Here is a 25,357-nt window from a genome sequence, read left to right on the forward strand (position 1 = left end):
CATGCTTTTCTACTTCCTGTTAAAAAAGTTGTTAAAAGTAACTAAGTAATAGTTACTAAAAGTAACTAATAGTTACTTTTACAAGTAACTAAGTAAATTTTTAACTAAGTAACTTTTAAAAGTAACTAAGTAACAGTTACTTGTTACTTTTAAAAGTTACTTAGTTAAAAAGTAACTTTTAAAAGTAACCATTACTAAGTAACTTTTAAAAGTAACTAAGTTATAGTTACACATACCCCTTTTCCACCAACAAGAACCGGGTGCTGGTTCAGAGCTAGAGCTATTGCCAGTTCGGAGTTGGTTCGACTGACGAGCTTACTAAGAACCGGTTTGCGTTTCCACCGGCCAGAGAGCCACAACAGAGCTATATCTTACGTCACTGCATACGTATCATGTTGCCCAGCAACGCGCGTGCGGCAGCGCCAAACACAAACACACCAGACTTGTTCGAGATGCATCGGCTTCTCGCAGAACGATCAGCACATGAAATCAAAGCACTGCGAAAGCGATCAAAAAGCACAAGGAGTCGTATGATCTCCAAACACTCCCGCAGCTCTGATCGGTCCACGCTGCTCCGATGCATCTCGAACGAGGCATCAACAATAATAGACGTTGCGTTACTATGGATGCTCATGGGTTTGCGAAAATAAATCGGCATCCAAACACGGCGAATCCAACGCGTTCGTGCAGCTCGCCGTAACTTACATAGACGGATATTATAATCGAGCTGCTATTAGCTCGACTAGCTGCTATTTAAAAATGGCGGTCACAAGTTTCTCTTCAGTCTTGTTGGCCACGGTAACCCCGCCCCCAGCCTCTGACGCAAGCGGTTCTTTCTTGGCTCCGTTCTAGACCCTGCAATGATTTGGTGCTACTTAAGAACCAGTTTTACTGGTTCGGAGCTGGTGCTTTGGCGGTGGAAAAACAAAGAACCGATTTGAAACTAGGCTCTGGCTCCGAACCAGCACCAGCTCTGCCTTGGTGGAAAAGGGGTATAAGTAACTTTTTACTTGTTACTTACTTAGACCCGGCTGGGATTGAACCAGCAACCTCTGAACCGTGAGGCAGTGCTCTTACTTGTGAGCCACAGATCTCAGATTGCACTATTATCCTGAGAGTTTCCAATAAAGCAGTGAAAGAGAGATTTGATCCCGTGTCTTCATCATAGTCTTGTCCTCTGATACCCCTTTTCCACCAACAAGAACCGGGTGCTGGTTCAGAGCTAGAGCTATTGCCAGTTCGGAGTTGGTTCGACTGACGAGCTTACTAAGAACCGGTTTGCGTTTCCACCGGCCAGAGAGCCACAACAGAGCTATATCTTACGTCACTGCATACGTATCATGTTGCCCAGCAACGCGCGTGCGGCAGCGCCAAACACAAACACACCAGACTTGTTCGAGATGCATCGGCTTCTCGCAGAACGATCAGCACATGAAATCAAAGCACTGCGAAAGCGATCAAAAAGCACAAGGAGTCGTATGATCTCCAAACACTCCCGCAGCTCTGATCGGTCCACGCTGCTCCGATGCATCTCGAACAAGGCATCAACAATAATAGACGTTGCGTTACTATGGATGCTCATGGGTTTGCGAAAATAAATCGGCATCCAAACACGGCGAATCCAACGCGTTCGTGCAGCTCGCCGTAACTTACATAGACGGATATTATAATCGAGCTGCTATTAGCTCGACTAGCTGCTATTTAAAAATGGCGGTCACAAGTTTCTCTTCAGTCTTGTTGGCCACGGTAACCCCGCCCCCAGCCTCTGACGCAAGCGGTTCTTTCTTGGCTCCGTTCTAGACCCTGCAATGATTTGGTGCTACTTAAGAACCAGTTTTACTGGTTCGGAGCTGGTGCTTTGGCGGTGGAAAAACAAAGAACCGATTTGAAACTAGGCTCTGGCTCCGAACCAGCACCAGCTCTGCCTTGGTGGAAAAGGGGTATGAGAGTGTCAAGTCAAGTCAAGTCAAGTTTATTTGTATAGCGCTTTTCACAATACAGATTGTATCAAAGCAGCTTCACAGTATTAAATTAAAATAATACAACAAAGTTTGTTTCAAGAGGAATTTATTGATTGATAAAATTAAATTAAATATCCCCAAAATATCCCCAACTGAGCAAGCCAAAGGCAACAGTGGCAAGGAACCGAAAAACTCCATCAAGTGACCTAATGAAAAAAAAAAAAAAAAAAAAAAAACCTTGGGAGAACCCAGGCTCAGTCGGGGGCCAGTTCTCCTCTGGCATTTATGAGCTAGAGGCCGGATTGTAGTTTGAACTGTAGGATTATATGAATGCCTGGCTGAAGAGATGCGACTTTAATCTAGTTTTAAACTGGGAGAGCGAGTCTGAGCAACGAACAGTATCAGGAAGACTATTCCAGAGTTTTGGAGCCAAATGTGAAAATGCTCTCCCTCCTTTGGTGGTTCTGGATATCCTAGGTATGACCAAAAGCCTTGAATTTAGTGATCTTAAAGAGCGCGATGGATTATAGGGCGATAGAAGATCCGTTAAATAGACTGGAGCTAAGCCGTTTAGGGCTTTATAAGTCAGTAGCAATATCTTATAATTAATACGGAGCTTTATAGGTAACCAATGCAGTGATGATAAAATCGGTGTTATATGATCATATTTTCTTGATCTCGTAAGAACTCTAGCGGCGGCATTTTGGACTAACTGTAGCTTGTTTACTGAGGATGCAGGACAACCAGCTAATAAAGCATTACAGTAATCCAGTCTCGAGGTCATGAATGCATGAACTAACTTTTCTGCATCAGAAACTGATAGCATATTACGTAGCTTAGCAATGTTTCTAAGGTGGAAAAAGGCTGTAACATATGAAATATGATTTTCAAAAGACAGGTTGCAATCGAGTATGACACCCAGGTCTTTTACTGTAGAGGATAAAGTAACAGGACATCCTATGATGTTAAAGTTGTATTGTGCAAGGTTTTGTGGGCGGTTTTTTGAACCGATAAGTATTACCTCTGTCTTGTCTGGATTTAATAAAAGAAAATTACGCGTCATCCAATCTTTTATATCTTTAACACACTCTGTCAATTTGGAAAATTTAGCGTTTTCATCCGGCCGTGATGAAATATATATTTGAGTGTCATCAGCATAACAATGGAAACTAATTCCATGTTTCCTTATAATATTTCCAAGTGGCATCATATATATTGAAAATAACAGAGGGCCTAATAGTTGCGGCACTCCATAGTTTACTGGAGTTATGATAGATTTTTCTCCATTTAAATAGACAAAATGGTAGCGGTCAGATAGGTATGATTTGAACCAGCTTAGTGCTTGTCCTTGAACACCAGTATAATTTTGTAGTCGATCTAAGAGTATTGTGTGATCTATAGTATCGAACGCAGCACTAAGATCAAGTAAAACTAGTATTGAGATACAGCCTTGGTCAGAAGCTAAAACGAGCGCAGTTTCAGTGCTATGATGCGGTCTGAATCCAGACTGAAACTTTTCATAGATATCATTTTGTTGCAAGAAAGAGCCCAGTTGAGCGGACACCACTTTTTCTAATATTTTAGACATAAATGGAAGATTTGAAATGGGTCTATAATTTGCTAGATTATTATGATCTAATTGTGGTTTCTTAATGAGAGGTTTTATAACTGCCAGTTTAAATGTTCTTGGAACATGACCTAAAGATAAAGACGGGTTAATAATATTGAGGAGAGGCTCTTCCACTACAGGTAACACTTCTTTCAGTAGTTTAGTTGGTATAGGATCTAATAAACATGTTGTTGTTTTAGATGAAGTGATAAGTTTATTTAACTCTTTTTGTTCTATAGTTGTAAAGCACTGTAATTGTTCTTTCGGGGTGATAATTGAAGCTGAATTATAAGGCGCGATTGAGGATTGAACGTTTACAATTGTGGTTCTGTTGCTTTCTATTTTCTCAGTGAAGAAGTTCATGAAATCATTACTACTGAACTGTAACGGGATATTTTGTTCGGGTGACGTCTGTTTATTTGTTAGTTTAGCCACGGTGTTAAATAAAAACCTTGGATTGTTTTGGTTGTGTTCTATTAGTTTGCGGAGGTGCTCAGCCCTGGCCGCTTTTAGGGCCTTTTTATAACGTGACATACTGTCTTTCCACGCGATTCTAAAGACCTCTAAATTAGTTTGTTTCCATTTACGCTCTAAAATACGGGTTTCTCTCTTTAAAACATGCGTAGTATTGTTATACCATGGTGCTTTATTTTTCTCTCTGACCTTTTTTAATTTAATAGGTGCAACCACATCCAATGTTCTAGAGAGAATGGTGCTCATAGTGCTAGTTAGTTCTTCTAGTTCATCTGTTTGTTTGGGTTCAGGCAGCAGCTGAGACAGATTAGATAAGCAATTTGAGAAATGATGTATGGTGGAGTGGAGGATTGTTCTGCCTGGTTGATAACCGCATGACATATTACAGCAGTACGTAATATGCAAGTTACCATGTAGTGATCAGTGACTTCATCACTTTGTGGAATGATATCTATATCGGTTGGATCGGTTCCATGTGATATAATTAAATCGAGTGTATGATTAAGACGATGTGTTGGTCCGGTGACGTTTTGCTTGACCCCAAATGAATTTAATAAATCTGTAAACGCAGCTCCTAACGCATCATTTGGATTATCTACGTGTATGTTAAAATCTCCAACAATTAATGCTTTATCGACATTGACTAATAGGTCTGAGAGAAAATCTGCAAACTCTTTTAGGAAATCAGCGTAAGGCCCTGGCGGTCTATATACGGTAGCCAAGGCTAGAGATAATAGGGATGTTTTTCTAACATCTAAGAGCGTAACATTTAGTACAAGTACTTCAAATGAAATAAACTTATAACCCGTTTTCTGAGTAACATTTAGAATATCTCTATATGGTTGCAACACCTCCGCCACGACCAATCAGACGGGGCTCATGCTTATAACAGTATCCAGGAGGAGTAGACTCATTAATACCGAAATAATCATTTGGTTTAAGCCAGGTTTCAGTAAGGCAAAGTACATCGAAGCTATTATCTGTGACTATTTCATTTACAATAACTGCCTTAGGTGTGAGTGATCTAATGTTTAGAAGACCTAGCTTTAGAAATAGTTTTTGTTTACTAATAGCAACATTTTCTGTTTTAATAACAATTAGATTTTTCCTAGATCCTGCAGTAGATTTATTATTTGATCTCACTAAACGAGGAATAGACACGGTTTCTATGCAATGTTCTACACTAGTATTTATATCAGTTGAATTGGTGCAGCAGAGACTATGATTTGGACTTTTGGTTACTAGTCAAAGGGTATTTAACATTTTGGAGATGTTATCTGACAGAAGATCCGCTCCGAATCTGCTTGGGTGTAAGCCATCAGCACGGAAAAGCCTAGGACGCTCCCAAAACAGATTCCAATTATTTACAAAGAGCAGTTTCTGCTCATTGCACCATGACATTAACCATTCTTATACTACAGGGCCGTTGAATGCTTGAATCTGATTGGTTGACGAACGTTCTACGGTGTGAATTATTTTCAGGGAAACGCACGGCTAAAGTAGTTCCAGGCAGGTCTTGACCGCATTACAGTTCCATATCACTTCGCGTAGTCAACTGTAATAACGGAAAATAGGATACAATTCATAACAAGAAAAAGCATTTCGCCCCATGCGCTTGATCTGCAATTTCCAATGTCTAGCTTCACAATCAATAGAAACATGCAGTTTAATTTGAATAAATAAACTATAAAGTCCTATCTATAATCAATAGAAAATTAAACTGAATATAGGCTAAATAAATGGATAGTCCTGCAGCACGGATTTTTATTGCAGATAATTGAACAAATAAATAATTATTGATAGGCCTACTTGTTAAAAGGGCTTTGGGTTTCATTTATTTGGCTAGTCTACTGTCATAATAAAAATAAAAATAAAGAATTAACGAATTAATTCAAACGAATTTAATTAATAAATAAATAATAATATTGACGCACATATGCTTTTCTGTCTCATTATTGCAACATCTCTCTCTAATAACTGCATTAATAACTGCATAAAGCCGGGAACACACTTTAAGGCCGGTTATGAATGTAATTTGATACTTATGACTGATCATGCCCAAACGCGTGTTCAGCGCGTTCAGTCTGTGTTCAAAGTCGGTGTTTAAAATCTGCTGCAGTCGATGAAAACAGTCAGAGAATGTGTCAGCTAGTCGTGTGTCCCCAGCATTAGTCTGCTATCAGCGGCTCAAACCTCCGTTGCTAACTCTAAAATGACGTTTTGGAATTAGCAACGGAGGCATGGGATTAGATGCGTAAGAAATTAGTCCTACATACAAGAGCGTTTTAATGACAAAAACTTTACAAACGTCTTGAAATACATAATCTGAACAATGTTTCGAGGTGTGGTAACTGTAGTATAAGCGGAATAATTGACTTCAGGCCGTTGAATTATTAGAAAAATAATGCACACCCGAGGTGTAACGGCCACTCCGCTTCGCGTCGTGACCGCATTACCACCTCGGGTGTGCATTATTTTTCTAATAATTCAACGGCCTGTCGTCAATTATTCCTTACATTTAGCGCAAATAATCTGCTGAACTTTTCATGCCCTAGTCGGTACGTGGGAAGCGGTCCTGACACAATGATCGTTGTTTCAGGCGATGTGCTGCGTACCGTATCGATTAGATTCCTGAAGTCTTTCTTCAGAATCTCCGTCTGGCGCAGCCTGATGTCGTTCACTCCCGCGTGCAGGACCACAGTTCCGACGCGCTCGTCACCGTTCAGGATCTCGGGAACGCGAGCAGCGATTTCAGAAACACGAGCACCAGGAAAGCAGTGACTTTGCACCTTACTTTTACCTAACGTAGCGTGTACGTGCCGAACGATGGAATCGCCGATGATCACAGCATCGCGTTCTGTTTCGCGTAGAGGGGAGAAGCGGTTTTGTGTGGATAACTCGAAAACCGGGAGGGTCGGAGAAAGTCTTGGTCTAAACCTGACTCGCGTCTTCCGCTGCGGAACCACCCAGGCTTCATGGTGGCGTGTTGGAGCCGGAGTGAACGAGACCATGGCTGATTGCGACCGATGCTGAGGAACGCACGGAGTAGACGCGGTCGGAGTCAGCGGGTTAGTAACGTTAAACACTGATTTGTGTGCATCGGCGCATGATGTTTCAAGAGCCAAACACCGGTCTCTCAGCTCGGCCTGTCTCAATAAAAGGTTGTGGATCTGTTTCTCAACAGCTTCCAGCTCAGACTGCAGTGCGTGAAGCTCAAATGTGTCCTCACCTGCACCAAGCGGTAGACTACTTACATCTGATATATTCGCCATTTTAACAGATGGACAGTGAGTTAGCAACGAAGCTACCAGTGATGCTATCAATATTTAATACTAATTTATATTATAAGTTTGTTTGTAAGTGAGTGTGGAGAAGACGCGTTCAGCCGTGATCCACGGACGTAACCTTTAAGAGTATGCAGCGTTGGATCACTAATAGGCTTGAGACGCGTCTGCTCAACAGTCCGCGTTGTAACTATGAGGTTTTTTAGGTTTTTTAGTGGTAGGGGTGTAGAGTAGACGCACGATAGGCGGAAAAATTTTTTTGTTTATAAGTGAGTGTGGAGAAGACGCGTTCAGCCGTGATCCACGGACGTAACCTTTAAGAGTATGCAGCGTTGGATCACTAATAGGCTTGAGACGCGTCTGCTCAACAGTCCGCGTTGTAACAATGAGGTTTGAGCAGTAGTGCTTCTCAGTGAGGAAAAGTAGAAAATCTTCGTTGTAAGCGAGTTTAAAGAGAAAAATCAAGAATTATAAATCAAATCGATAGAGCTCCAAAAACAACAACGCATTCAGACGCAACGAATGATAATAACAGGACAAGACATTACTCACCGTGTTTGTTGAGTGTTTCTTACTCACCTGAGCTTTTATGAACTCAAAGGTGCAAGCGCGCGAGAGAAAATAAATAAATAAAAATAGCTGAGCGCACGGGTGGCGCGTTAACAGGCTAGCGAATTACTAGCGTTATTTAGTAGTAATATAAACAACTAGAAATTGTAGTAAATGATGGTTCAAAACAAGGAAATACGAGGCTAAGACGGAGCTTACAGCACCGAAGCAAACACACTCACAGCAGGCAGCGAGGCAGAGAGAAAAATCAAGAATTATAAATCAAATCGATAGAGCTCCAAAAACAACAACGCATTCAGACGCGACGCATGATAATAACAGGACAAGACATTACTCACCGTGTTTGTTGATTGATTCTTACTCACCTGAGCTTTTATGAACTCAAAGGCGCGAGCGCGCGAGAGAAAATAAATAAATAAAAATAGCTGAGCGCACGGGTGGCGCGTTAACAGGCTAGCGAATTACTAGCGTGTTGTGCTAGTAGTAACGGAAGCTAGCGATGTTGGGTAAGCTGTATTTAGTAGTAGTATAAACAACTAGAAATTGTAGTAAATGATGGTTCAAAACAAGGAAATACGAGGCTAAGACGGAGCTTACAGCACCGAAGCAAAAACACACTCAGCAGGCAGCGAGGCAGACAGGAGGTCTGTTTATGTGACAGGAGTGTGTATCCACTCGCCCATCGTGGATTTCACAACAGTAACTGGTTTTTGGGACTCCTTGTCTAATGAGAACTATTGAAAGTCTGCAATAGTGGGATTTGACCTCAGGACGCTGTTATTGAAATACAACGCTTTATCTCCTGAGCCACAGAGACTGCAGAGATGATGAGCGTTTTAACAGGTTTGATCCAGAGCTTTGTGTTAAATGATGAATAACTTCAGCAAATGTTGGGCTTGAACCAGAACTTTCTGGTTTGAAAAGGAGACAACTATCCACTGAGCCACAGCGCCTGAGATGATGTTTTTAAGGTCATTTAGATTTGATCTTAACTTAGTTTGAGGAAAAGATGTTCATTGTGTCTGTGGGATTTGATCACAGGACTCTGTTCCAGTGTTGTGATTCAAAGGCACACGTTTACCCATTACACCACTGAGTTTCAGTTAATAAATGTGCTTTATCATCTCTTTATCTTGTTTGTAGTGTAAAAACAATGAAAAAAAAAGTTTGATCAAACAATGATCCTCTCTATCATATTAGATTTAATTACTTTTTTTGTAGTTCAAACCTCAAGACATACTTTTTGTCATTGGCGAAAAATACTCAATTACAATACTTGATAATCTCTGATATTGCAAGGATTTGTAATTATACTTCACTTTTATTATGTGACAAAAATAAAATAAAAATAAAATATATGCTTAAACTGAGCTATTCTTGATGAAAAACCTTTTGATTTGTAAAACTGCTTTTTTTGTCAAGTTGATTTTATTCAAGCCGTCTATGATTCAAGCTTGTTATTGCGCCCTCCTGTGGAGATTAGAGTGAATTACATCGGTGGAAATCGAGTCTAATTTCTGTTCTTCTGTTAAAATAAAATACTTTCATAAAAATTAAAGACCTGACTTTCTCAAAGGCAAACAATTATTTTCTGCGTCACAGAGCTTGTATCTAATCTAGGTGTATGAAGTAACGTAGGCTCAGGCTTTGTGAAAGATGGCCACTGCATCTGTGGGATTTAAACATGTTTCTGTTGCTTATGGCAAGCCGTTTTAGCTTAAATTGTACCCAGCGTTACTCGTCGTAATTGCATTTTTACTAGTAAGAATTCAATTAGAGAGCTCTACAATTCAATTCTTACTAGTAGCAATTACAATTAGAGAGCTCTACAAATGAATTTTTACTAGTCATATGTCTCCATTGACTTCCATTCATTTTTAATTACGGAGTTCTAAAATTGAATTGTTACTAGTAAGAATTACAATTAGAGAGCTCTACAATTCAATTATTACTAGTAACAATTACAGAGCTCTCTAATTGAATTCTTACTAGTAAAAATGCAATTACGACGAGTAACGCTTTGTCTTTTTTTAATTCATCAAAAACCAATGAAACTAAAGCATTCTTCCTCTCGAAGAGTGAGATTTGAACCTGGATTCTCCAGACCTAGAACCACCAGTCAGACCACTGAGCCACTGGGGAATCTGCAAATGGATTTTTATTTTTTATTTTTTGGAGTGTTGACTTCATTATTCATTTTAAAGTTCATAAGCTTTCAACCTGGATGAGACAAACCATAGAGACTTTTGCCCTGTCCCAAATGGAACCCTAAGCACTCGCGGTCTTCCCATAGACAGTATATAAACTATACACAGCGACCCCATAGGTTTCAACGGAGAAAAGTGAAGCAAATTAGCTCTCACTTCCTGATGGCTGAGCGTATTGCGCAGACTCAAACTGAGCTTGACGACGTGGATGTGACGTGAGCAGCCTGTCTGACAGTTGTAAGTCTTCTAGTTGCTGTGCCAAGCGAAATCTGAATCATTCCCTTCCGAATCTTGTAGAGACGGAGAGCGTGAGTAGGAGCTGTCCATGAGCTAGGAGCAGGAGCAACTTTATGACTCTCTATGGGCTTCTCCCTTGACTTATCGGACTTTATGCCTCCACGTCCCCCCGATTGCCTACGAGCTTCTCCTCCTGTCTATTCTGTAACTTCCAGAGAGTCGCGTGGTTATGACGCAATCGTTAGCCTATTTTTACAAAAACTGTTTCTACGAGGCCATAACGTAAGATAAAAGGTAATGGAGCCTTTTATACATTGTCGTGTTTCTTTAGAAATAAACAATGGACAAATGGAGTCTTTAAACGCCTTAGATGTAAAGTTATTCGCTGTCAAAGTGACGTCAAAATGAATGGGAGTCAATGGAATGCTAACAGCAAGTGATGGCTTGTTAGCCAATGGCGGCTCCCAGGGGTGGTACGGAATTCGAGCGCTGGATTGACCCCCTGGGTCTTCCTCTGAGTTCGCACTTTCGTGACGTAATGCCGCTTTGACTGTCGGTAAGAAGTCTGCTTTGGAGGCCGCATCAGCGCGGGCTCTGCAAAAGTGCGCATCAAGGGCGCAAATCGACCACATGGGGGCGCTCGCGAGCACCCTTCTGAGATCTAAAAATGACAAATGGGACACACTGTGGGCTCACGGACTTAACGGACACACGCACGCGGCAGCCATTGTAAGTTCACAAGACCGAAAGTGCACATGAAGTGTGCCATTTGGGACAGGGCCATAGAGATGATTTATTTTGTTAAAGCTGTTAATAGAGTAATGTAACTAAACATCGCCATCCTGTGGTGAATTATGTGTATCACACTGATACAACTTATTTTTAGGGACAAAAAAAAAGACTTTTTTATCGATTCAAAATCGTGTCTCTGCAGTTAGAACAAGACATTATGTTAGAATAATCTAAAATATAACTGACTGAAAAAAGGATCAAGAGGAGGTAACAGAAATTGCAACACAAATAATCAGGGTCTGTCAATCTCCAAAATAGATAGATAGAGGCAGTTAAACTTTATAAGTGAGTCTTGAGAAATAACATTTCAAAGCTGGAAAATGCATTGAGTCTTACATTTCAGAACGTCAGTTGTGCTGAAAAAACAATGTACCAGATGTAAATTTTTCCATTAGCAATTTGCCTAAAAGATGGCTTTTGGTTACAACCAAATGACAACAAATTTATCTATATTTTTAGATTTAATGGAAAGCTGGATTTTATTATAGTCTGTGTGTGGCTGTTAAAACAAAAACAACCAGGACATGATCATAAAGAATATACACACATGTATGTATATATTTGCATTATCCAGCATGTCAGTTACATGTTCATGGAACTTTCTTTTTCTGGGAGATGTTCTGGAACACTTTTCCATCTGACTGAGTTTTCAAAGTCAGTGAGAAAGGTCCGCTTATTTGTAACTTCTTTTCCATCTATGAGAGAACAATAGTAACATGAGCAGTCAGTAGATGACAGCAGAAAGTAGTGTAATATGCAGCTTATTGTTACTCCACTGCTCTTACCTCCTCCAAGAGTTTACTCATAGTTCCAGGATCATTTGGGTTGAATTTGGAGTCAGTTTTCACCTCAATCCTCAACAGCACTTTACGTGAGTCCTTGCCAGGGTCTTCGTATGTGGTAGTGGACTCTAAAGAGCAGTATAAAAGATGCAAAATTAGGTTAGAATTTTTTTTTTTATATATATAATAAATCAAATCAGTCCAATTATGGATTATATTCTTGGACTAGGAAAATGTATTATATAAAATAATATTACTTTAGTTTTCAGACCATTTCTTCCAGAATAAGATAAACGCATTATAAAAGGGCAAAAACATACTTTACTGATGTAGAATTTATTTATATAAAATCTGTTTAATCTGTTTTAATTATTCTTATTTCTTTTAATTATTTTAATTTATTCTATGTAAAGCATTTTGAATTGCCATTGTGTATGAAATGTGCTATATAAATAAACTTGCCTTGCCTATAGAATTCAATATAGATTAAACACAAATGCATGCACGGCTTATAATTTACTTAATGTATTTACTAATATTTATAAGATATTTTTACACCACACCGATAAAAAGAACAAAAAAATTTACAAAAAGTATAGATGCTAATAGTCTGTCTACTTAATTTACTCATTCACTATACAACAAGAGCTTTTCAGATCTTTATTTTAGCGTAGCATACCATTGCACCTGAGAATAGGCACTAATCTGTTCACGTAATAAGTTGCACAAAAATTTAAATTCTGTCTTATTTACTTGTATGACACCTTCAAAGACGTTAGTTGAGTTAGACGCCATATATTTAATGCAGAAAAATTAGGCTGTGAGGGATAGGCATACAGTCCATACAATGGGCTAAAGGTCTTAGATCACATATTTTTCACAACTCACATCTTTTAAAACTGTTTCATGGAGTTTTGGTGGGTTTTTTTTTAATTTTTTAAAAAATTTTTTTAAATGTTTCATCTAAACAATCAGGTTGTTGTTCAACAACAGTACAATTTATTGAACGCACTGTATGCTGTTCCTCACAGCCTTGTTTTCATTCCTACCAAAAACTGAATATGGTGCTATCCTGACTTAGGTCTATTGAAAAAACTTCTCAAAAGAATGATTGACAGCAAAATAACTGCACAGAGGCTTGGAATGGCATGAGGGTGAGCAAACAATGCAAGTGGTGCTCACTGCAGAGCCATATGGGTCAAATACATTTTGACTAGCTAGCCCAGCTCTGTGTAACTAAGAGGTGGAGCTTAAGTTAATTAGGTTTAGGGATAGGGCCATTGGCTCTGCAGTGAGCAACCCCTCAAATAATAACAATTTCAATTTTGAGTGAACTGTTCCTTTAACTGGAATTGGCGGTTTGCAACTCACGACTGCAGATGACTCCAGCGTGCTCTGAAAATCCACAGTCATGTGTTCCCCATCCCTGAAATGCACAGGTGCTCAGTGCTACCTCTTCCCCAGTACAGTTTACATTGTCCATCCATATTTGTCCTGATGTGGCTCCAAAAAAAGAACCATTGGTTAATTCTTTAATGTCCCCACAGCCCATCTCTCTACACACCACTGCAGCATCGGCTGCATCCCAGTCATCATCACACACTGTTCCCCATGTTCCATTATGGAACACCTCCACTCTTCCGGAACAAGTGTCAATGCCGTTAACCAACCTCACAAGGGCTGATGCAAAAGAAAACAAAACACTAATGTCAAGCAATTACAATCATATTGACTGTTGTTAATTACAAACACTGAAATAAATACAATACAAAACGCAGTTAATTTGAGTAGTTCACTTACACTGACAGGTGACTCCAGCATCTTCTGAATGATGACAGTCATGCATTCCCCACTGCCGAAATCCACATTTGCTCAATGCATGCTCAGTTTTAAAGCAGTTTACCTCATCCATCCATATCTGTCCTGATCCTTGTCCAAAATAAGCTTTACTCTTTGCCTCTATCACATCCCCACAGCCCACTTCTCTACACACCACTGCAGCATCTGACAGATCCCAGTAATCATCACACACTGTTCCCCATGTTCCTTTATAGAGAACCTCCACTCGTCCAGAACAGGAGTTGACACCATTCACCAGCCTAGTTCTTACTGAGGAGACACATTAAAATGAAAAAATAAAGTGTGATAATATTGAGCACGATTAGATATGCAATTAAACATATTGTAAAAGGTTTTTTACTCACGCTGACAGATAACTCCAGCATACAAGTCTTGTAGGCATGCGCTTTGCCCCGAATTGTCCAGTGAACTCACTACACATTCTGTCAGTGAGGATTCAATCCCAACACATTTCGCCTCATCTATCCACACTTGTCCTGAGCTCGGCCCAAAATATGCCGCTATCTTCACCTCTTTAGCCTCCCCACAGCCCAATTCTCTACACACCACATTTGCGTCTAACAAATCCCAGCCTTTGTAACACACCATTCCCCATATTCCAGAACGGAGAACCTGCACTCTCCCAGAACAGGAGCTGCTGCCATCAACTAGTCTGACTGAAGCAGCCTTGCTTAATGTGGAATTTGCCAGAACTGCTTGTCATGAGAGAAAAAGCATTGAGAATCACAAATACCGGTATGTTATGCAGTATGTAGGGCAAAAACTAAAAAGGTAGTCTATATGTACAAGCTGTGTTTGAGCTCTTACCTTGAAGTAAAATGATCCATATGGTGCACAGCACTGCTGCTGAAAAGAAACTAAGAAAAAATATAACACTAAAAGATTTATCAGAGTAACTGAGAACAATGAATGACTTCACTGGATTTGCACTGAATAATGTAATTGGTAGTTTCTTATACTTCCTATGACTAAATATAAAGCCAAATTAATTGGACCATTTTTGACAGTCATAAGTGGCCCAATTGAACTGATTTTTTTATTTTTTTATCAAAAAGCATAAAAAGCATGTTAAGCTGACAGATCAGTATTACCATTCTCTAATTCTATTGTCTAAATGAAAATTATTTGTATTACTACTAGACATATATTTTATAGAGAATCATACCTGAGAATCAATCACACTTTGAGATAGGACAAATAAATAAACATTAACATTTATTCTTTTAGCACAGAAATAGAAGCAGCAGAATAAAGTCAGAAAGTTCAAAATATGACTAAGGGTTTAAACCTTTTGAAGTGTCCCATGTATGCTTCTGTATTCTTCCTCCCTCTGAAAGATAAGTTTGTATGTTGGCGATTTATAGTGTTTTTATCTAGAGGTACAACCTCCAGCCCATGTCTCCTCCCTTCAGACGACCCAGACAATCACTCCTTTTTAGTGTATTATTTTACATAGGCTATATTTGTAAATTACAGCATATACTCAACAGGTAAAGTAGTTAGTAATTTGCACTTGAGGAAGCAGTGGCCTAAGGATGCAAACAGGTTAGGCATAAAATAAACTATGAGGTATTGATCACAATAGTTGCAATCACTCTGTCTCTCAGATATTATCACTTTCAACTTGTTCTCCCTCTCATAATGCTGGGTTTTTCTTCATTCTTTGGGACTGTCTGCATTGTTTGGTGTTCGCAGAAATTGTAATTCTGTTCAAACTTATGCTCTTGCAAACAACACTTGCTTGGCACTACACAAAAGGCTGTTCAGTCTTTGCATTTTGTTTGGTTGTTTAAATGAGTTGTTCCTCCCTAATTACTCTGTAAGGCCCCATTAACAAGATGCAAACTGTGAAGCTTTTGAATATTTACCTTTCAGAAATAATCCTGCATTCTTTAGGACTGTCTGTCAAGCTCCAAAATGGACAACAAAGAAGCATCATAATAAGACGTGCGTGCTTTATTACATGTCTTCTGAAGCCATGTTTCAAATAAAAGTCTAGTTTCTGTAATTGTGCATGTTGCACCCTGTTGTTGTTTTAGTAATAGGTTGCTTTTCCTGCTAAATACATGCACAGGTCTGTCTCAGTTCATTACCATTGCAAATGGTTAACAAAATTACTAAGGCCATGTTACGACTGCTAGAAAAGGGGGGAAAAAAACAGATTTTTTTGCATATCCAGATTTTACCTAGATGGGGTTTTGAAAGTCTGGACAGCAAAAAACACATGAAATATTTTTTTTCATATCCAATCCAAACCACATATGGAGGTGGTTTGAAATGCGATTCCAATCAGATGTGTCTCAATCTGGATGCTCTGGATACTCAAATCAGAATTCAAATGTCTTTTGCATCACTCTTAACGTGACACACAATTATAACGTCGAAACCTGTGACGGAAATGCCGAAAATTATTCATACAGTGTTCAAGTGGTTTGTCCAAAAGATTTCTTTTTTTTCTGCACTGTAACTCGACAGGGCGCTTATTTGGAGAGCGAGATAATGTACCATTTTTCCTGCATCCGTTTTGAAAGCCTAGTCACACACATGGGTACGCCTACGTCGTTACCAAAGCAACCCATGCAGATAGGTTGCTGTAAATTTGACAGTAACTTACTGGCAGCTGGATGCCAGTAATTTACTGTAAAATGTTTACAGTATTATTACTGTATTTTCACTTACAGTATACTGTACCATTTACTGTACTTGCATTTACAGTATTATTACTGTATTTTCACTTACAGTATACTGTACCATTTACTGTACTTGCATTTACAGTATTACTGTATTTTCACTTACAGTATACTGTATCATTTACTGTACTTGCATTTACAGTATTATCACCGTATTTTCATTTACAGTATTAGTATTGAGTTTATTATTATCATTTAATTTTTTTTTAAATGTATGTTTACCCCACCCCCCAAAAAATCACAATAACTCACAAACATTTGTCCTTATAATATTCTTTTTAATCATTGAACATTTTGTTTTAGAAGTACAAATTACAAATCTTGACCTTTAGAAGCAACTAAAAAAGGCAACATCTCCAAAGTCCTTATAACCAATCTCCTGGTGACCATTTGTATCTGTAGCATGGCAAAAACATACACACACTGAAAAGCAAAACAGGCCTTAAAACAATAAAATACATTCAAAGTCAGTTTGTGTTGTTACATTTCAGGAATTTTGCCAGTCAAAGTTGACAAGCTCTCTGATGAGAAACACTGAGGGTTTCAGGCTGATGCTTTTCTTTGGACATTTCCAGATTTCCATCTGATCTGTGCCTTTGGTGTTTGGTGCCATCAGGGTTGATTCTCAGAATGAACCTGCAAGCACAAGCAGGGAAAAATATATTATTTTTTCAGACCGGTGTTGGCAAAATTTTCCCTAACTCTCTAACTTGATGCTGCATGTACTTTGACGTTGATAAAAGCACTAGCCTACATCTGATTCTGAATCCACCTACAGTAGTGGTGGGGGGAAAAATCTATTCTGTTCAGTATCGCAATATTTTGCGCACGCAATTATATTGATAGCCTACAGTAGCGCAAAGTATCGCAATATTTAATTATAAAATGTTGACATAAATAACAAAATACATTCATGTTATAGGGCTGTGACGGTGGCAGTTTTTTTACCACTGCGGTGGTAATGGACCAACTACTGGGGGGTTGTTTTGAAAATTGAAATAAAAAATGTAGAGTTTATTCGAGCAAAAAAGTGTTTATTTGAGCAATTCCGTCAAAGAAGCAACACAAAGCCTGTAAAGCATTGCAATAAATATCAGTAAATATTAGAAACTTAAATGATAGAAAAGTTAAATCTATAAAAAAAAATTGTGCTGCCAGTGAGAGCGAAACTAAAAATCACCCGCGCGTGGGAAACACGCTTTACAAATTAACTTGACGTGCCTTACATGTCAAGTCAAGTCAAGTCAAGTTTATTTGTATAGCGCTTTTCACAATACAGATTGTATCAAAGCAGCTTCACAGTATTAAATTAAAATAATACAACAAAGTTTGTTTCAAGAGGAATTTATTGATTGATAAAATTAAATTAAATATCCCCAAAATATCCCCAACTGAGCAAGCCAAAGGCAACATGTCTAATAACAAGCACAAAGTGTGTTGAAATGAATCTGACGTGCAAGTAAAAATGTAGGCTATCTGTCCTACAACGTTTTTCTACTTTACCACAGTAAAGAATGTGAATATAATAGGCCTAATTAAAAGTCCCCTTCGAAAATCGAGACGTAAGTGAATATTTTGGGGAAAAAACAAGAGATTACATGCAGGGATGAGTCACGATTTTTGAATATTCGATTAGTCAAGTCAAGTCAAGTCAAGTTTATTTGTATAGCGCTTTTCACAATACAGATTGTATCAAAGCAGCTTCACAGTATTAAATTAAAATAATACAACAAAGTTTGTTTCAAGAGGAATTTATTGATTGATAAAATTAAATATCCCCAAAATATCCCCAACTGAGCAAGCCAAAGGCAACAATTTCACAACCTATTTAGATTAGTTTATTTAATTATAGAATTATAGAATATCGAATAGGTTGTGTAATTATTCTCTAAAATAAAATCTCCAGGTTTTTGGTGCTAATGCGGTGGTGAGGTGTTCATATAATTACGTTCTGTAATAAGGTCCTGTGTCCTGAATGTTCAAGGACAAAGTTTTTGCACTACCCTCCTAAGTTGCACTTCAGTAAATGTGTAGAAGATGTTCACAGATTTAATGTGACATTTGAAGTGAGTTGAGCAGTCTTATTTTCCTCATTTTTTGTAATGCCTTTGAATAATATGGGGGACATGAATCGCAATATATCGCAGAATCGAATCGCAATACTTGCTATATCGCAATATGTTAAGAATCGCAATAATATTGAATTGTGGCCCAAATATCGCAATACTATCGAATCATCAATTTTTTGCCAATTCCCACCCAGGGATGGTATTGTTGGGAAAGTTCACTTTCTACATGAACTAGTTCAAAGATCAGGTCACAAATTTTTAAATGAACTAGTTCAGTTCATAGGTCAAACTTCAAAATTTTGACCTAAAGTTCACAGTTGCAAAAAATGAAGTAGCCTAGGCTAGTTCAGTTCTTTTTTTCCATATGTTGCTGCGAGCTATTATTTTTCAAAATTATTGCCACAGCCCATATAAAACCACAGACAGCAATTATGTTATCAGTTTTAACACTGAAACTATGCGTCAGATTTCATCTTCATATCCAATTTTAAAATCCTTATCCAACCAGGGTTTACACATAGCATTGAGGGTAGGGTTGCCAACTAAACAAATGCGGGACAATCGTGCATGGTTCTTTACACGAAAATATTTGTAGGCTATAGGCTAGGCCAACATAACACAGTAGGTATATGTCATTTCAGGTTCGTATCACTCAAATTAACCGATCGCATTTTACTGATGCAAAAGACACGCGCGTGCACACGCACAGAGAGGGAGCGCGGTGTGTCAGTGTTCACCGGGCTATGTAAAATAATGACGCAGTTACAAGGTGTGTATAATTTACACTACTCAGTCAACACTAACAGTAGCTGCTGTTCGGTTTTCATACTGCTGTTCTCCTAGTCACTTATGAACTTGATGAACTTGACACTTCTGTACATCTCTTGGTTAAAGCTTTAGGTGACGGGTTGCCAGATGTGGGATCTCCCAGTCACGTGACCCCTAGCCGCGTGTCAGCCATTTTGACGGAATACTATTGCACAAGCGCACATACATGAGAATGCGGATTATCACGTTTTATGGCTGCGAATTGATTAAAACAATGAATAATGGTCACTGTATTCATTATCTTGAGCCTGCTGAAATGTTCCTATAAATATATTTTCTTTCCAACTGTGCAATCTTAATAATAAATAGGCTAAATATATTTATCCATTAAGCTGCAGCAGTCTATGCTCGTCTTCCCATTAAGTTTTTTTTCTCTTTCTGACATTTCATACCTGTTGTTAAATTTTTGGATTAAATTGACTATAAAAAAAGATTGCTTGTGTGTGCTGGTGTCAGGGGTGCCGCCAGAAATTCTGGGCCCTATGGAAACCAAAATTTCTGGGCCCCCTACATTTTTTACAGATAAAATTTAACCCAATAAACATGCCCTGTATACTTTAAAAAAGATACTTAGCACATTGCGTAGTTAAAATGTCTAAAGATGAGTACAAAGCCTACAAAAACAAGAAAAAAAAATATTTGTATAAGTCAAACACACACGTAATAACCATATTATTTCTATTGGCCTATTTAGTTTTCATAATATAAAATATTAAAATATCTATTTTGTAAACTCCTTATAGCCAATGGTTACTACAGACACATGTTTTATTCAGTTTTTTATATTATTATTTTTTCTGGGGCATTTTATTCATATTAAGAACGTCAAGTTTGACATAGCCTAATCGATCTTAGCAGCAGCACTGTCACTTCACAGAACACACGACACACACGGCATACTGATTTTGTGATTTTTGAAGTGTATAGGCGGATCTTTTGTGACGTCATTGTTTATGTTTGTCGCGTTGCATCATGGGAATCGTGTGGCAGGAAACACCGCTAGATACCTGTAATTTGATTGTTTTGCACGTTTGGAGGAGGATTTAGAGAAGAGGATGGTTCACTCTTGCTGTGTGGTCGAGTACGGCTCGTTGGGGGCCTGATAAAAAGTTTTTTCGAATTCCCTCCGAAAAGGATCGCGAAAAACGAAAGAAATGGTTGCGTGCAATTAGGCGATTGAACCTGGACGCTCCGAAGAAAGCCTGAATTCCTGCAGCTAACGTTACTGATCGAGTTTGTGAGGCTCATTTTGTTCATGGTAGGCCTAACGGCGCTGATCCACTTGTCCGACACGACTGTCGCGTGGTGTCGCGACGCCTCCCCACATTGGTACGTTGATGGGGGTTTACCGCTATGGGCGTGGTTTTGACCCAGCGGGAAATGTAGCGTATCAGAACAGAGGACCTGCGAGAGACTTCCCTCCGTCTCCATATGCTCTACTTCTATTGGATAGACGCGTCGCGTCTGACGGAATTCATTTGCATAAAGATGGGCATCGGCCAGCTTTTTGACGCGCAGCATTTTTTCAAATGAAGCGCCGCCTTCCCGGAATGCTTTGCGGGCGCGACAAAGTCGCTTGACGTCACCCATAGGAATATAGTGGAGCGCGGCGCGACAGAAGTGTCGCACGGACAAGTGGATCAGCGCCGTAACGGCGCTGATCCACTTGTCCGACACGACTGTCGCGTGGTGTCGCGACGCCTCCCCACATTGGTACGTTGATGGGGGTTTACCGCTATGGGCGTGGTTTTGACCCAGCGGGAAATGTAGCGTATCAGAACAGAGGACCTGCGAGAGACTTCCCTCCGTCTCCATATGCTCTACTTCTATTGGATAGACGCGTCGCGTCTGACGGAATTCATTTGCATAAAGATGGGCATCGGCCAGCTTTTTGACGCGCAGCATTTTTTCAAATGAAGCGCCGCCTTCCCGGAATGCTTTGCGGGCGCGACAAAGTCGCTTGACGTCACCCATAGGAATATAGTGGAGCGCGGCGCGACAGAAGTGTCGCACGGACAAGTGGATCAGCGCCGTAAGTCTGACGGCGCTGATCCACTTGTCCGACACGACTGTCGCGTGGTGTCGCGACGCCTCCCCACATTGGTACGTTGATGGGGGTTTACCGCTATGGGCGTGGTTTTGACCCAGCGGGAAATGTAGCGTATCAGAACAGAGGACCTGCGAGAGACTTCCCTCCGTCTCCATATGCTCTACTTCTATTGGATAGACGCGCCGCGTTTGACGGACTTCATTTGCATAAAGATGGGCATCGGCCAGCTTTTTGACGTGCAGCACTTTTTCAAATGAAGCGCCGCCTTCCCGGAATGCTTTGCGGGTGCGACAAAGTCGCGTGACGTCACCCATAGGAATATAGTGGAGCGCGGCGCGACAGAAGTGTCGCACGGACAAGTGGATCAGCGCCGTTAGTGACTATGTATTTATAGAAGATTGAATAAAAAAATAAATAAAACTGAGTCAAATCAACCGAGTCATGTTTTCGCGTTCTGATTCAGGTGTCCCAAACCGCGATCCACAGCACCCAGACTATGTTCCTCACATCAAAATGGGCTATTCTGGATCGCAAAACTTAAAAGCAAAAGAAAAGGCTGTTCTAACCTCTGCTTTTAGCACGATCACTGCTTTCTGTTTGGCAGAAAAGATCGGCCCAACTTTTCGAAAAAACAAAATAATCATAGGCCTCAAGACTTTTGAAAGCCTTTAATCTTTCATGAGTGAAGGGTCCAGGGGTTTCTATTAAATAAGAATAAATGTCTCCCCAGCAGATTGGTGGCCAAGACACGGGCAAGTCGGACCAACGTTTTTTGTCATCCCAGATCTCATATGCCATGGGCTTTGAATAACTTCGATTTTGTCACCAATACAAATTTTGAGCTTCTCTCCAAACCTCCTCCGGTCTTCAGATGTTAAAGTGCTTATATATTGTGGATTTCGCCCGCTAACTCTCTTGAAAATGCTCGTCGCGTCTTTACTGTCCGCAATACTGTTTGTTTTGTTGCCACACAACCACTCGCGCATGCGTACAAAGATGTCAACAAAGATCCTCCTATAGATTACTTTTTGGTTTGTAAAGTTATCATCATGTGGTGAACACAGTAGATAAGACGTGTTGAGAGGCTTCAATCTTCGTGAAGTTTCGCGCTCAGGCTCACCTTTGTTCAGCTGAAGGTCCTTGCACACTGAATCCGAAATTTTCGCATGCGTTTTTTCGTATCCGTCATTCTGTGGCTCTAAAGTTTGTCAAAACACCATTCAAACCCTTGTTACGGATGCGAAAAACGCAGAAAATCGAACCCGATCCGATTTTTTTTTTTTTTTTTTGACGGACGAAAGTTTCGGAGGCAGTGTGCAAGTGTGATTGACATAACGTGAGGTTGTTTTTATTTTTTAACGTGCTAAAATATCGGGGGGAGAAGGAGGACGTGAGTGTGCAGCAGCCGTTGAATCTGTGTAGAGCTATTTTTTACAGTCTATGGTGTAGAGAGACATGATAACCCAGAGATGTTATTATTGTTGGATGTAAATCATAATTCAGTAATTATTTTACTAAGCTAGCTAGATAAAAGCAGGTCATGTAGCAACAAAAATAAGTAACTCTGAAAGTTTTGGAATACAGGAATAGGGCAAGATACCTTTCTTTTTGAAAAACTGTGTGACATAGGCTACTGTCGACTTCGGCGTTCTCTGTCTTCTCTTTCCTTTCCTTTTTTGATGCCCTGACTTTTGATGTGACATGCCTGCGTGTGTCACTGTCTGCGCTGCATCATAGCAAGTGCAATAAGCAAGAGACGTTACACTAGCGATCGTAGCTCGGACAGCGCGGGTGGAATGAACCATTGTGAGGGGGAGGGGTGTGACTGAAACAGTAAATTCATTATTTGTTTTTTAAATATTAAATCTATGGTCAAAACGGACAAAATACACATTTAGTGCATGAGGGGCCCTAGCACATTTAATGTATGTATAAAAAAGAGAAAAGAAATAAGAAAAGAAAAAGGGGGTCTGCTCTTCTGGGCCCTAAATCAGCCTGGGCCCTTAGAATCGTCCTAACCTTCCACCCCTTTACGGCGCCCTTGGCTGGTGTTCATTCCATTCTTTTAAAATAGTTGAATGAATGCTCGCGAGGTGCCTGTAACGATTTTAAATAGGCTATTTAATCAACAATGTACACAGGGTAGAGGAGAACGACAGTCAACTACTTTGAATATTATAGCATTTTGGGCATAAACATGTAAATAGTGAAAAGACTGACATTGAAAAATTACACAGAATGATTACAATTTAATATTTAAAAATGTAATCCAAATAAATACATTTTCGTGGTTCGCACTGATGTTATTCATTTGTTCTCACACACTTCAGCGTCGCGGTCACTGGCCACTATCTATTATTAGCGCAGCGGCCGTCAGCTAACTCTTCACGTCATGTCATCATAAAAAGAAATATACAAGAGGAAGATAAAATAATTAGGAATCATAGATCCATATGAAGCACCACGAGTTCTTTTTACAGGCATTAAATGTGTAGAAAAACTTCCTGACATTGAGTTCGGTGACATTTACAGCTACCTTATTCACTTCCCATCACGCTACACCGGAGCTTCATTAAAAGCATACAAACGCTTAGCAGGCTATCGGTATCACGAGTCCGGATGGGTCAGCAACTCTTTGATTTGGACGCCAGCGGGGAAGGATTTTTCAATCATCACCGCAAAGATGGGTCAATAGATGAATATTTTGCGACGAGCTGTATTATCACCAGCGGTTTAGCATTTTCTATTCCGTCAAGATGGCTGCTCCAAATGGCGTGACGTCACGCGGGACGTCCCGCAGACATGGCAAATAATGTACCGGGAAAACATTTAAACATAACTAGTATTTACTAATATCCTACCAAATTAACAGGAAGTAACTAATTTATTATGAATAGAATAGGCTAGTTTAATAAAAAGAATCCAGATATTATAAACTGATGGATGAAGTAAAGCAATAACATGAGATTGAAAAATTATTCAGCAACACTTTATTTAAAGTTTGAGTTGTATTTAATATCAATCAGTTGGGGGCAGTTCATCTAAAAGTTGATGAGAGTGCTTTGTTTACTATATTTAGCTATTAAAAACAGTTTACCAAATAAATAATTTACCAAATAAAAGAAATTCAAACAAAGTGAAGTACTTTACATTTCTAAAGTATTTCGGTTTATTTATTATACAAAGCCCTTTTTGTTGATTTTTCGAGAATAACTATATAAATATATAACTATATCGTGAAATTTTTTTTTTTTTAACAATCTTTTTATTAAGATGTATCAAAATATAACAATGTAATACAACAATATTATAGTTACATCTTTTCATATATAAAAAAATAAAAAATATAAAATAAAATAAAATAAAACAAAACAAAACAAGGCACAGGTTATTTTAAATAGCAACACAGGTTATTCCAGAAAGTAATACAGTAGGAAGGGGAAGTTGAAAATACAAAACATGCATAGAAGGCATACAACAAATCATTATTTAACAATGTTTTCTTTAAATAAAAAAATATGAAAAGGGGGATAAATAAGATAGATCAAGTGTCAAGTTAGCTTGTCTTCTCCTGTCTTATTTAGTACATTCCCAAAATCCGAATTTGATATAAAGGATATAAAGGGTGTCCAAATTTTCTCAAAAGAAGAAATTTTACCTTTCAAGATATAAGTTATCTTTTCCATAGCTAAACAGAAGGACATGTTATTGATCCACTGTACGATAGATGGCTTTTCCACTTTCTTCCAATACAAGGCTATTAGACGCTTTGCTTGAAGTATACTAATATCAACAAGTTTACGAGTGCTGCCATGGTCCACAGTATTCTCAGGAATAATTCCCAAAATAAAAATTTCGGGTTTCATTGGTAGATTTATAGACACCATCTGAGAAATAAATATAGCCACCTCCTTCCAAAACTCCTGCACCTTTGGGCAGTTCCT

The 25,357-nt window shown here is 39.1% G+C and overlaps 1 protein-coding gene and 2 long non-coding RNA genes across 3 annotated transcripts in view; 1 reads left to right on the plus strand and 2 right to left on the minus strand.

Moving 5' to 3' along the window:
• The window catches only part of cd9b (CD9 molecule b), a 73,479-nt gene that overhangs the window by 21,957 nt on the left and 26,165 nt on the right, over window positions 1–25,357 (plus strand). The window lies entirely within an intron of this gene.
• The window catches only part of LOC309497780, a 68,869-nt gene that overhangs the window by 18,064 nt on the left and 25,448 nt on the right, over window positions 1–25,357 (minus strand). The window lies entirely within an intron of this gene.
• On the minus strand, window positions 13,860–15,826 carry LOC309497783. Its single transcript, XR_014205707.1, has 3 exons — window positions 15,065–15,826; window positions 14,584–14,633; window positions 13,860–14,468 (listed from the first exon to the last, which is right to left on the minus strand). It is a non-coding gene; the product is annotated as an uncharacterized lncRNA (long non-coding RNA).

Source organism: Leuciscus leuciscus (assembly GCF_965113295.1).
Source record: "Leuciscus leuciscus genome assembly, chromosome: 4".
NCBI classification, from domain to species: Eukaryota; Metazoa; Chordata; class Actinopteri; order Cypriniformes; family Leuciscidae; genus Leuciscus; species Leuciscus leuciscus.